At 36.5% G+C, this 15,012-nt stretch overlaps 1 pseudogene; it reads right to left on the bottom strand.

The window, feature by feature from the left end:
* Nucleotides 1–14,288: 14,288 nt before the first annotated feature.
* On the bottom strand, nt 14,289–14,778 carry LOC122447402 (annotated as a pseudogene).
* Between the last annotated feature and the right edge of the window lie 234 nt (nt 14,779–15,012).

Here is a 15,012-nt window from a genome sequence, read left to right on the forward strand (position 1 = left end):
CATTGTGATCAGAAAAGATGCTTGAAATGATTCCAATTGTTTTTTTATTTACCAAGGCTATATTTATGGCCCAGGATGTGATCTATCCTGGAGAATGTTTCATGTGAACTTGAGAAAAAGGTGAAATTAATTGTTTTGGGGTGAAATGTCCTATAGATATCAATCAGTTCTAACTGGCCCATTGTATCATTTAAAGCTTGTGCTTCATTGCTAATTTTTCGTTTGGTTGATCTATCCATAGGTGTCAGTGGGGTATTAAAGTCTCCCACTATTATTGGGTTACTGTTAATTTCCCCTTTCATACTTGTTAGTATTTGTCTTATGTATTGAGGTGCTCCTATGTTGGGTGCATATATATTTACGATTGCTATATCTTCTTGGATTGATCCTTTTATCATTAGATAGTGTCCTTCTTTGTCTCTTTTCACATTCTTTCAAAGTCTAGTTTATCTGACGAGTATTGCTACTGCTGCTTTCTTTTGGTGTCTATTTCATGAAATACCTTTTTCCAGCCCTTCGCTTTCAGTTTGTATGTGTCCCTTGGTTTGAGATGGGTCTCTTGTAGACAGCATATATAGGTATCTTGCTTTTGTATCCATTCAGCCAGTCTTTGTCTTTTGGTTGGGGTTCAACCCATTTATATTTAAGGTAATTATTGATAAGTATGAACCCATTGCCATTTACTTTGCTGTTTGGGGTTTGATTTTATAATATTTTTCTGTGTTTCCTGTCTAGAGAAGATCCTTTAGCATTTGTTGAAGAGCTGGTTTGGTAGTGCTGAATTCTCTCAGCCTTTGCTTGTCTTTAAAGCTTTTGGATTCTCCTTCATATCTGAATGAGATCCTTCCTGGGTACAGTAATCTGGGTTATAGGTTTTTCTTCCCTTCTGGCCTGAAGAGTTTCTATGGAAAGATCAGCTGTTATCCTTATGGGGATCCCTTTGTGTGTTATTTTTTGCTTTTCCCTTGTTTCTTTTAAAATTTACTCTTTGTGTTTGATCTTCTTTAGTTTGATTAATACGTGTCTTTGGTTGTTTCATCTTGGGTTTATCCTGTTGGGGACTCTCTGGGTTTCTTGGACTTGGAAGGCTATTTCCTTCCCCAATTTAGGGACGTTTTCAACTATTAGCTCCCCAAGTATTTTCTCATGCCCTTTCTTTTTGTCCTCTTCTTTTGGGACACCTATGATTCGAATGTTGGGGTGTTTAACCTTGTCCCAGAGGTCTCTGAGATTGTCCTCATTTCTTTTAATTCTTTTTCCCCCTCTCTGCTTCATTTATTTTCACCATTCTATCTTCCACCTCACTTATCCTCTCTTCTGCCTCAATTATTCTACCGCTGGTTCCCTTCAGAGTGCTTTTGATCTCAGTTATTGCAAATTATTCATCACTGGTTGACTCTTCTTTATTTCTTCTAGGTCCTTGTTAAACATTTCTTATATCTTCTCAATCCTTGTCTCTAGTGTATTTATCTTTAACTCCATTTTGTTTTCAATATTTTGGATCTTCTTTACTATCATTGTTCTGAATTCTTTTTCAAGTAGACTCCCTATCTCCTTCTCTTTTGCTTGGTTTGGTGGGTATTTATCAAGTTCCTTTACCTGTTGAATATTTCTCTGCCTTTTCATTTTTTTAGATTGCCGTGTTTGGGGTGCCCTTTCTGTAGGCTAGATGTTCATGATCCCTCTTGATTGTGGAGTTTGATTACTGTGGGTGGAGTTGGACTAGTGGCTTGTCAAGTTTTCCTGGTTGGGGAGCTTGCGTCTGTGTTCTGGTGGGTGGAGCTAGATCTCTTCTCTCTGGAGTGCAATGAAGTGTCCAGTATTGAGTTTGGGGGTGTCTATGGGTTTGGCATGGCTTTGAGCAGCCTGTCTTTTAATGCTCAGGATTGTGTTCCTGCTTTGCTGCAGAATTAGTGTGGTATGTCTGGAATTTGTTGGCTCTTGGGTGGAGCTTGGTTTCAGGGTAGGTATGGAGATTTGGGGGTGAGTTCTTGTCAATTAATGTCCCCTTGAGTCAAGAGTTCTCTGATGTTCTCATTCTGGAGTTAACCCTCCTGCTTCTGGCTTCCAGTCCTTCTCTTAGAGTAGCCTCAAGACTTCTCCATCCATAAGTATAGATGATAAAACATCTAGGTTAATAGTGAAACAATTCTCCACAGCGAAGGACACCCAGAGAGATTCACAGAGTTACATAGAGAATAGAAGAGAGGGAGATAGAGGTGACCAGGAAGAGAAGAGGGGGAGTCAAAAGGGGAGAGAGCAATCTAGCCAGTAATCAATTCCCTAAGTTCTCTCCACAGCCAAGAACACCTAGAGAGATTCACAGAGTTACATAGAGAATAGAAGAGAGGGAGATAGAGGTGACCAGGAAGAGAAGAGGGGGAGTCAAAAGGGGAGAGAGCAATCTAGCCAGTAATCAATTCCCTAAGTTCTCTCCACAGCCAAGAACACCATAGAAGAGAGGGAGATAGAGGTGACCAGGAAGAGAAGAGGGGGAGTCAAAAGGGGAGAGAGCAATCTAGCCAGTAATCAATTCCCTAAGTTCTCTCCACAGCCAAGAACACCTAGAGAGATTCACAGAGTTACATAGAGAATAGAAGAGAGGGAGATAGAGGTGACCAGGAAGAGAAGAGGAGGAGTCAAAAGGGGAGAGAGCAATCTAGCCACTAATCATTTCCCAGTGTTCTCCACAGTCCAGAACACCCAGAGAGGTTCACATATTTAGGTAGAGAAAAGAAGAGGTGGGGGGAGGAGATAGAGGTGACCTGGGGGAGAAAAGGGAGTGTCAAAATGGAAAGAGAAATCATGCCAGTAATCAAATCTGTAAGTGAAAATGGATACTGAAGATTAGATTCTTAAAGGCACAATATTGATAACAAATACCAAAATGCAAAGATTAAAAATCTAGAATAGAGGTTAGGCTCTCAAAAATGCAGTATAAAAATTACAAAACAAAATGAATCACAAAAATTTTAATATTTAAGAAATTTGCTTTAAAAATAGTGTCTTTATTTTGCAAGATAATAGCAGGTCTTAATAATCTCCCTGGTCCCATTCGATCTGTTTCCCACTTGCACCACAGGAGCAACATTTCAGGTGTGCTGCGGGTCTCCTCTGGGGAGCTGATCTCAAGCTACAACATCCTGGCAGATGTCAACCATCCAGGATCCCAGGAAGATGTGGTTAGCAACTGGGAGCCTGATCACAGTTTGGTGGAAGATGCCGTCTCTGGGGCCAAGATTGCAGCAACCCCTTGCCTTTTGGCTCTGGCTGTCGCTCACCTGCCTCTGCCTCTGCCTCTGGCGGGGTACAGAGGGTCAGGGAGGGGCCTATACGGAGGCAGCTATCTCTCCTTTGGTATTCGCTCAATAGTTTGTTCTGTGAGCTCTCCAAGATGTGTGTTAGAGCCTTCGTGAGAATTTTTTTGTTTGTTTTATTATTCATCTCTGGTGATCCCACAGTTTGGGTTGCTATCTCACATTAGCTCCCTTAGATTGTCCCAGGGCATTCAGGTCCAGTCCTTACCCTAAGAACTGATGATGTGAGTTATGTTGCCCTCTGAGTTTCCAAAACTCCCCAAAGACCCACCTTTGGGAAGGTTTCCTACTGTGTAGAAACTTCTCGTCCTTCACGACTCCCTCCCCAGGATAGGTCTCCGTCCCTAAGTCTTTTGTCTCTGTTTTTTTTGTCTTTTATATTTTGTCCTACCTCCTTTCAAAAATAATGGGCTTTCTGGGTGCCTAGTATCCTTCACAAGCATTCAAAAGTCATTTTGTGGAAGTGGCTCAACATTCAAATGAGCTTTGATGAATTTGTGGGGGAGAAAGTGGTCTCCCAGGCCTATTCCTCTGCCACCATAGGATTGCCCGCTCCCATCTTGGGACTGCCTCCCATAAAATCTTAAATGAATGTATTTCTCCAGGTTCCCATTGTAATATTTTTCGTCCTGATTGTTGAGTCTCTTTTTGTCATTTATATAAAGGTAAAGGTAACTCTCCATATTTGGGAATCCAAATTTGGCAATAGCCAGTTATGCCAAGGAAATTATGGGGTTTTCCAAGAGTATTAGGAAGAGGATGTTGTAAAATGGCCTGTATTCTTTCTTTTCCTAGGGATTGAACTCCTTGTGACAGTTTGAGTCCTAAATATTTAAGTTCTCTTTGACATATCTGAGATTTATGTTTTGATATTTTGTAGCTGCATTGGGCTAGATAATGAAGCAGATCACAAGTAGCTTGGTCACATTGTTCCTCTGTGTCAGTGCAAAGGAGAATGTCATCTTCATACTGGACAATTTTTATAGGCTCTAGTGCCTGAAAGGCAGCTGATCTTTAGCTAAAGCCTGTTCAAACAAGTAAGGACTATCTATAAGTTCTTGAGGCAACACTGTCCAAGGTACTTGGGTAGAGGAATCAAGTGGATCCTCAAAAGCAAACAAAAATAGTGAACTTTGGGCTTCAGTTCAGTTCAGTAGCTCAGTCATGTCCAACTCTTTGCAAATCCATCAACTGCAGCACGCCAGGCTTCCCTGTCCACCACTAGCTCCTGGAGTTTACCCAAACTCACATCCACTGAGTCAGTGATGCCATCCAACCATCTCATCCTCTGTCGTCCCCTTCTCCTCCTTCCCCAATCCTTCCCAGCATCAGGGTCATTTCAAATGAGTCAGCTCTTCGCATCAGGTGGCCCAAGTATTGGAGTTTCAGCTTCAGCATCAGTCCTTCCAATGAACACCCAGGACTGATGTCCTTTAGGATGGACTGGTTGGATCTCCTTGCAGTCCAAGGCACTCTCAAGAGTCTTCTCCAACACCACAGTTCAAAAGCATTAATTCTTCAGTGCTCAGCTTTCTCTATAGTCCAACTCTCACATCCATACATGACTACTGGAAAAACCATAGCCTTGTCTAGACAGACCTTTGTTGACAAAGTAGTGTCTCTGCATTTTAATATGCTATCTAGGTTGGTTATAATTTTCCTTCCAAGGAGTAAACATATTTTAATTTCATGGCTGCAGTCACCATCTGCAGACATTTTGCATCCAAAAAAAAATAAAGTCAGTCACTGTTTCCACTGTTTCCCCATCTATTTACCATGAAGTGATGGGACCAGATGCCATGATCTTTTCTGAATGTTGAGCTTTAAGCCAACTTTTTCACTCTCCTCTTTCACTTTCAAGAGGCTATTTAGTTCTTCTTCACTTTCTGCCATAGGGGTGGTGTCATCTGCATATCTGAGGTTATTGATATTTCTCCTGGCAATCTTGATTCCAGCTGGTACTTCCTCCAGCCCAGCATTTCTCATGATGTACTCTGCATATAAGTTAAATAAGCAGGGTGACAATATACAGCCTTGACGTACTCCTTTTCCTACTTGGAACCAATCTGCTGTTCCTTGTCCAGTTCTAACTGTTGCTTCCTGACCTGCATACAGATTTCTCAAGAGGCAGGTCAGGTGGTCTGGTATGCCTGTCTCTTTCAGAATTTTCAATAGTTTATTGTGATCCACACAGTCAAAGGCTTTGGCATAGTCAATAAAGCAGAAATAGATGTTTTTCTGGAACTCTCTTGCTTTTTTGATGATCCAGCAGAAGTTGACAATTTGACCTCTGGTTCCTCTGTCTTTTCTAAATCCAGCTTGAACATCTGGAAGTTCATGGTTCACGTATTGCTGAAGCCTGGCTCAGAGAATTTTGAGCATTACTTTACTAGCATGTGAGATGAGTGCAATTGTGCAGTAGTTTGGGCATTCTTCAGCATTGCCTTTCTTTGGGATTGGAATGAATACTGACCTTTTCCAGTCCTGTGGCCACTGCTGAGTTTTCCAAATTTGGTAACATATTGAGTGCAGCACTTTCACAGCATCATCTTTTAGGATTTGAAATAGGTCAACTGAAATTCCATCACTTTCACTAACTTTGTTCATAGTGATGCTTCCTAAGGCCCACTTGACTTCACACTTGACTTCACAGGATGTCTGGCTCCAGGTGAGTAATCACACCATCGTGATTATCCCAAATGAAGAACTTCAAAAACATTCATTTTGTCTATAACCATTGACAATAGAATGGAATTTCTGAAAGACTGTAAAACTATAAAATTTTAAATTAGTGACCATTTAAAATCTGGTTTAATGTTATTCAAAATATTTCAATATTTGTAGCTCTATATTTGACTGCTTGATATTCAGAGATTAAAATTTTAAATGATTAATTCTTTGTAAAAAGTAGAATCACTTTACTTAAACAAATTTAACAGAGATTAAAATAATTCTTTAAATTTTTATTATCTTTAATGTTTAATAAATTTATATAATAAATAAATTTAATTTATAAATTTATTTTTATTAAATATTAATATAAATTTAAATATAAATTAAATTATTAAATTTAACTATTATTTATTATTTATTATTATCATCTATTTATTTATTATTATTTAATTATTATTTAATTATTAAATTAAATATAAATTAAAACATAAATTTATCTAATAAATTTATACTTACCAACAATTTCTCCATCCACATACTTATCTTTTCTTTATATCTGTGATCTTGAGATTATTTCAGATTTCATATATAAAAGAGACCATACAATAACTCTTTATCTATCTAACATTTCTCTTGGAATTACACCCACCAGATCCATCTATATTACTACAAATGTCAGGATTTCCTTCATTTTCATAGCTGAATAATAATCCATATTCCACAGTATTTTTAATCCAGTCACCAATCATTGGATACTTGGCTTGTTTCCATAACTTAGCTATTGTAAGTAATGCTAGAATATGGTTATATATATATTAAAGATTCTTCCTGAAATGCAATGTATGTATACGTATGGGTTTCCCCAGTGGTTAAGAACCTGTCTGCAATGCAGGATCCACAGGAGATGCAGGTCCAATATCTTGGTTGACAAGATCCACAGGAGGAGGATAGAGTAACTCACTCCAATGTTCTTGCCTAGAGAATCCCATAAAGGACCCTGCCGAGCTGCAATCCATAGAGTTGCAAAGAGTCTGATACAACTGAAGTAACTTACATATATATACTAAATTAGTGTATTTGTTTTCTTTGGATAAATAACCCCAAATGCACTGCTAGATAGTATATTAATTCTACTTTTAAATTTCTGACACAACCATACTATTTTTCATAGTGGCTGTACCAAATTACATTGCTACAATGGTGCACAGAAGTTCCTTTTCCCACATTCTTGCTAACATTTGTTATATCATACTTTTTTTTTGATAATAGGCATGCTAACAGATATAAGGTGATATCTCATTGTGCTGTTGATTTGCATTTCCCTGATGCTTAATGATGTAGTGATGTTCATCACCTTTTTTGGTTTTTTGTTTCTTTTTCATAAATTAATTGACTATATAAGTGTGGGTTTAATTCTGAGCTCTCTATTCTGTTCCATTTATCCATTTCTGTTTTTGTGCCTAGAAAACTCATATTATATTAATAATTAATGAAATAATAATTAAATTAATGAACTAAGTATTTTCTATTCAACAAAGCTTTGGAAATCCTAGCCACAGCAGTCAGAGAAATAAAAAGAAATTCAAATTGGAAAAGAAGAAGTAAAACTCTTACTGTTTGCAGATGACATGATCTTCATAGAAAACCCTAAAGATACCACCAGAAAATTGCTAGAGCTAATCAATGAATATAGTAAAGTTGCAGTATATGAAATTAATACACAGAAAGTCCTTGAATTCCTATACACTAACTGTGAGAAAACAGAAAAATTAAGGAAACAATCATATTCACCATTGTGATGAAAACAATAAAATATATAGGAATAAATTTACCTAAAGAAACAAAATACCTATACATAGAAAATTATGAAACACTGATGAAAGGAATCAAAGATGACACAAATAGATGGAGAAATAAACCGTGGTTGTGGGTTGGAAGAATCAATATAGTGAAAATGAGTATACTATCCAAAGCAATCTATAGATTCAACACAATCCCTATCAAGTTACCAATGGTATTTTTCACATAAATAGAACAAATAATTTCACAATTTGTATGGAAACACAACAAACCTTGAATAGCCAAAGCAATCTTGAGAAAGAAGAATGGAACTGGAGGAATCAACCTTCCTGGCTACAGAATATACTACAAAGCTACAGTCATCAAGGCAGTATGGTACTGGTACAAAAACAGAAATATAGACCAATGGAACAAAATAGAAAGTCAGAGATAAACTCACACACCTAAAGACAACTTATGTTTGACAAAGGAGGCAAAAATATACAATGGAGAAAAGACAATCTCTTTAACAAGTGGTACTGAGAAAACTGGTCAACCACATGTAAAAGAATGAAACCAGAACACTTTCTAATACCATACACAAAAATAAGCTCAAAATGGATTAAAGATCTAAATGTAAGACCAGAAACTATAAAACGCTTAGGGAAAAACAGGCAGAACACTCTCTGACATCAATCACAGCAGGTCCTCTGTGACCCACATCCCAGAGTAATGGAAATAAAAGTAAATAAATAAACAAATGTGACCTACTTAAACTTAAAATATTTTGCACAATGAAGGAAATTATAACCAAGGTGAAAAGGCAGCCTTCAGAATGGGAGAAAATAATAGCAAATGAAGCAACTGACAAATAATTACTCTCCAAAATATATAAATAGCACATGCAACTTAATACCAGAAAAGTGAACAAGTCAATCATAAAGTGGGCCAAAGAACTAAATAGACATTTCTTCAAAGAAGACATATGGCTAACAAACACATGAAAAGATGCTCAACATCACTCATTATCAGAGAAATGCAGATCAAAACCACAATGAGGTATCATTCCATGCCAGTCAGAATGGCCACCATCCAGAAGTCTACCAACAATAAGTGTTGAAGAGGGTATGAAGAAAAGGGAACCCTCTTATGCTGTTTGTGGGAATGCAAACTGGTACAGCCACTATGGAGGACAGTGTGGAGATTCCTTTAAAAAGTGGAAATAGAACTGCCATATGACCCAGCAACCCCACTGCTGGACATACACACTGAAAAAACCAGAACCGAAAGAGACACATGTACCCCAATGTTCATTGCATCACTGTTTACAATAGCTAGGACACAGAAGCAACCTAGGTGTCCATCAGCAGATGAATGCATAAGGCAGTTGTGGTACAATAGAATATTAATCAGCTATAAAGAACACATTTGAGTCAGTCTAATGAGGTGGATGAAACTGGAGCCTATTACACAAAGTTAAGTAAGTCAGAGTGAGAAACACCAATACAGTATATAATGCATATATATATATGGAATTTAGAAAGATGGTAATGATGATACTATATGCAAGGCAGCAAAAGAGACAGAGATGTAAAGAACAGACTTTTGGACTATGCAGGAGAAGCTAAGTGTGAGATGATTTGAGAGAATAGCATTGAGACATGTATATTACTGTACGTAAAATAGATGACCAGTGCAAGTTTGATGCATCAAGCAGGGCACCCAAAACCGGTGCTCTGGGACAACCCAGAGGGATGGAGTGGGGAGTAATGAGGGGGTTCAGGATAGGGAGGACACATATGCACCCTTGGCTGATTCATGTCAATGTATGGGAAAAACCACCACAATATTGTAAAAAAATTATCCTCCAATTAAAATAAATAAATTAAAATAATAAAAATTTCACTTAGGCATGTTTAATCTATTTTAAAGATTATTCTCTACTTAAATTAAGCTTCTTCTACCAAGAAAAAAAGAAGACAAAAATAAATTTAAGAATGATATGAAAGTCTTTGAAATCTAATCCACGTGTTTTTGTTTTATTTTCTTCTTTATTTTACCAATCAAAATATCTGCTTTGTATTCCTCTAATGATGTATATAACATTTTAGAGAATGATCACAAAAATGAAAAGTTTAAATGCAAATATTTAGGAGTAGCAATTAATATTCAGTTGCATTCAAAGATACTAAATAGTAAGAGTTTATTTTAAAAGGTAGAAGAAAATACCACTCCCAAGTATACTACTTTGTCATAAGGATTGTTTTGAACTGAAGGCAATTGAGAAGATATACATGAAGATATACATACCCTTACTTATTTGCCTAAATGGGCATAAATATGTGAAGTGTTCCTCTTTCTCTTTCTACCAACAAAGATAAACATTAATCCCTGCAGAAAAATTTAGACCTTTATCAAAGGAGAAAGACTGAGTTAAATCTACATTAAAAACCTTACTCTCATTTACTACCTTTTTCTGGTCAGACTCCCTATTACTGACCTCCCCTACACCTTTATATCTTTTTCCTTTAGCTGAAGTTGTTATTTAAGTCTGAGTTCTAAGCCATTTCTAAGGGATATTCATTTTTTTAACGTTGTTTTTTTTAATTAGACTATAGTTGATTTACAATGTGTCAGCTTCAGATGTCCAGTTAAAACGAATCTGTTATACATATCCATATATCCAAGATTGCAAGGATTCTTTTCCCATATAACCTATGACAGAATATTGAGTAGAGTTTCCAGTCTTCAAATTTATCCCTCCCCTTCACCTCTGGTAACAGTTTATTTTCTCCACGTGTTTGTATTCAGTTTTTAAGTCATGTCTAACTCTTTGCAACCCCATGGATTGCAGCATGCCAGGCTTCCCTGTCATTCACTATCTCCTGGAGTTGGCTCAGATTCACGTCCATTGAGTCACTGATGCTATCTAACCAACTCATCCTCTGCTGCTCCCTGTATAGAAATAGATATGTATGTAACTTTTTTTTCAGATTCAGCATATAAATGATATTATATGATATTCATTTTTCTCTTTTTGACTGATTTCACTCAGTATGATGATATCTAAGTTGATTCACGTTGTTGCAAGTGATGTTATTTATTCCTTTTTATAGCTGAGCAGTATTCCATTGTGTATATGTGATATGTCCTCTTTATCCAATCTTCTGTTGATGACAACTGAGGTTGCTTCCATATCCTGGCTATTGTAAATGGTGTTGCAATGAACATTAGGGTGCATGTATCATTTTGAATGGAGATTTTCTCTGGATATAAGGCTAAAAATTAGATTGCTGGGTTATGTTAGCTCCACTTTAAGTTTTTAAAGGAAACCTCCATACTAGTCTCCATAATGACTGTACTGGTTTACATTCCAAACAACAGGCTCATATGGTTCCCACTTCTCCACACCCTTTCCAGTCTTTATTATTTATGGGTTTTTTATGACCATTGTAAATGGTTATACCAAGTGTAGTTTTGATTTCCATTTCTCTAATAATTATAAATGCTGAGCATCTTTTCATGCACTTTTTAACCAGATATATACTTTCTTTGGAGAAATGAGGATCTTCTGTCTATTAGGATCTTCTGCTCATTAAAGCTTTTAAGTTTCGTTAGGTAATATTTATTTATTTATTTATTTTTATTTTCATTACTCTAGGAGGTGAGTCAATTAAGATCTTGTTACAATTTATATTGTAGTGAGGTGTACTTATGTTTTCTTTTAAGAGTTTTACAGTATCCAGCTTCACATTTAGGTCTTTAACTCACTTTATTTTTTGTATGGTGTTATTGTTCTAATTTCATTTTTTACATGGAGCTGTTCAGTTTTTAATAAGCACCACTTATTAAAGAAAAAGCTTTTTCTCCATTGTATATTGTTGCATTCTTTGTCATAGACTAGGTAACTATAGCTGTGTGGGTTTATCTGGGATTTTTATCCTATTCCATTAATCTCTATTTCTGTTTTCTGCCGGTATCATACAGTCTTAATTACTATATCTTTGTAGTATAGTCTGAAGTCAGGGAGCCTGATTCCTTCAACTCTGCATTTTTTCTTGATTTCTTTGACTCTATGTTCTTTTTTGTCTCCATACAAGGTGACTTTTTAAATTAATTTATTTATTTTAATTAGAGGCTAAATACTTTACGATATTGTAGTGGTTTTTGCCATATTTTTGACATGAATCAGCCATGGGTGTACATGTGTCCCCCATCCTGAACCCCCCTCCCACCTCTCTCCCCATCCCATCCCTCAGGGTCATCCCAGCACGCCAGCCCTGAGCGCCCAGTCTCATGCATCAAACCTGGACTGGCGATCTATTTGACATATGGTAATATACATGTTTCAGTGCTATTCTTTCAAATCATCCCACCTTTGCCTTCTCCCACAGAGTCCAAAAGTCTGTTCTTTATCTCTGTGTCTCTTGCTGTCTCATATATAGGGTCATCATTACCATCTTTCTAAATTCCATATATATGTGTTAAAATACTATATTGGTGTTTTTCTTTCTGACTTACTTCACTCTGATTTTTTGATTCTTCCAATCCAAGAATATGGTATGTCTCTCCATTTATGTCATCTTGGATTTCTTTCATTAATATGTTACAGTTTTCTGAGTACAGGTCTTTTGCATCCTTAGGAAGGTTTATCCCTACATATTTTTGGTAAATGGAATTGATGCCTTGATTTCTCTTTCTGATCTTTCATTGTTGTGTATAGAAATGCAAGAGATTTCTGTTTATCAATTTTGTATCCTGAAACTTTGCCAATTCATTGATGAGCTAATAGATTTTTTGGTATCTTTTCTTTAAGTTTTTGTGTTTTGTTTTTTTTTTTGCTTGTTTTTGTATAGTACCATGTCATCTGCAAATGGTGACAATTTTACTTCTTATCTTCCAGTTTGGATTCATTTATTTCTTTTTCTTCTCTGGTTGTTGTGACTAGGACTCCCAAAACTATGTTGAATAATTAGTGGTGAGAGCAGACATTCTTCTCTTGTTTTTGGTCTTAGAGGAAATACTATCATGTTTTTACCATTGAAAATGAAGTTAGCTGTGGGTTTGGCCTGTATGGCCTTTATTATATCAAAGGAAGTTCTTTCTCTGCCCACATTCTGAAAAGTATTTTTATCATAAATGTATGCTGAACTTGTCAAAAGCTTTTTTCTGCATCTATTGATATGATCATATGGTTTTTATTCTTCAATTTTTTAATATGGTGTTCCACATTGATTTATATGTATTTTTTTTTAATTTTTTTATTAGTTGGAGGCTAATTACTTCACAACATTTCAGTGGGTTTTGTCATACATTGATATGAATCAGCCATAGATTTACACTTATTCCCCATCCCGATCCCCCCTCCCATCTCCCTCTCCACCCGATTCCTCTGGGTCTTCCCAGTGCACCAGGCCGGAGCACTTGTCTCATGCATCCCACCTGGGCTGGTGATCTGTTTCACCATAGATAGTATACATGCTGTTCTTTTGAAACATCCCACCCTCACCTTCTCCCACAGAGTTCAAAAGTCTGTTCTGTATTTCTGTGTCTCTTTTTCTGTTTTGCATATAGGGTTATCGTTACCATCTTTCTAAGTTCCATATATATGTGTTAGTATGCTGTAATGTTCTTTATCTTTCTGGCTTACTTCACTCTGTATAAGGGGCATTAATGAAAATAAATCATACTTGATCATGGTGTATAATCCTTTTAATGTATTAATGAATATGGTTTGCTAGTATTTTATTGAGAATTTTTGAATATATGTTGACCAGTGATATTGACCTGCAATTTTCATTTTTTGTGACATCTTTGTCTGTTCTTCTTTTTTTTCTTCCAAAGTGATGGTGGTCTCATAGAACAAACTGGGGGATGTTCCTTTCTCTACACTTTTTTGAAAGAGTTTCAGAAATGTAGATGCTAATTCTTCTCTAAATGTTTGTTGGAATTAGTCTGTGTAGCCATATGGTCCTGGACTTTTGCTGCTTGGATGATTTTTAATCACAGTTTCAATTTCAGTACCTATGATTAGTCTGTTTATATTTTCTATTTGTTCCTGGTTCAAAAACATTGCATATTTTAAGAATTTCCCATTTATTCTAGGTTGTCTCTTTTACTAGTATATGGTTTCTTATTGTTGTTTAGTCACTAAGTTGGATCTAATTTTCTTATGACCTCATGGACTGTAGCCTTCCAGGCTCCTCTGTCCATGAGATTTTCCAGGCAAGAATACTGGAATGGGTTGCCATTTCCATCTCCAAGGGATATTCCTGACCCAGGGATTGAACATGTGTCTCCTGCATTAGCAGGAGGATTCTTTACCACTGAGCCACCTGGATAATCTCACGATCCTTTGCACTTTTGTGGTATCAGTTGTAACTTCTCACTTTTCATTTCTAATTTCATTGGTTTCTGTCATCAAGTTTTTCTTTTTGATGAGTCTGTCATCAAAAGATAGACATTTAAAGATTTATTTTGTTCAACTTTTCAAAGAACCGGGTTTAAGCTTAATTAATCTTTTTTTTTTTTCATTTTAACAGTTTTTAATGAAAGCTGTAGAAAGATGACTTTATTCCTGCATCTTCTCAGCTGTTTCTTCCTTATATTTGCCCTTTTCCTTTCCTCCTTGGCAAGATTTGGCTTTACATTCAAGGATCTTTTTGCGATCTTTGTGCAGTTTTAGTCTGGTGATAACCACCTTGCTGGGGTGAATGACCACATGGACAGCTGTGCCATTAGCCTTCTCCCTCTGCACTCGTTCAGTGTAGATGGCGTATTTCTTCCTGTAAACCTGGACTACTTTGCCAATTTGCTGCCCTTTGTAATGCCCTCATACAACCTGAACTTCATCATCCTTTCGGATGGGCATGGATTGAACGTTGTACTTCTGTCTTAGCTCTTTAGAAAGAGGAGAAGACATAATTTTCCTGCGAATGTGGGAAGGCGCATTGAAATGCCTTTTTCGATTCTTGCTTCAGTCAGAAGTCACAAAGGGTTTGAACTTCATTTTGGCCACTGGCGCTTCAGCGATGGCCACAGAAGGGAAGAGATCTAAGCTTAATTAATCTTTATTATTTTCTTCAACTCCATTTCCTTTATTTCAGTTGTGGTCTTTATGATTTATTTCCTTCTACTAAATTAGAGTTTTCTTTATTTCTTCTTTAGTTGCTTTACATGTAAGGAGAGATTTTTTTTCTGATTTTTCTCATTTCTTGACACAAGATTGTATTGCTATAAACAA

Source organism: Cervus canadensis, chromosome 9 (genome assembly GCF_019320065.1).
Source record: "Cervus canadensis isolate Bull #8, Minnesota chromosome 9, ASM1932006v1, whole genome shotgun sequence".
Classification (NCBI taxonomy): domain Eukaryota; kingdom Metazoa; phylum Chordata; class Mammalia; order Artiodactyla; family Cervidae; genus Cervus; species Cervus canadensis.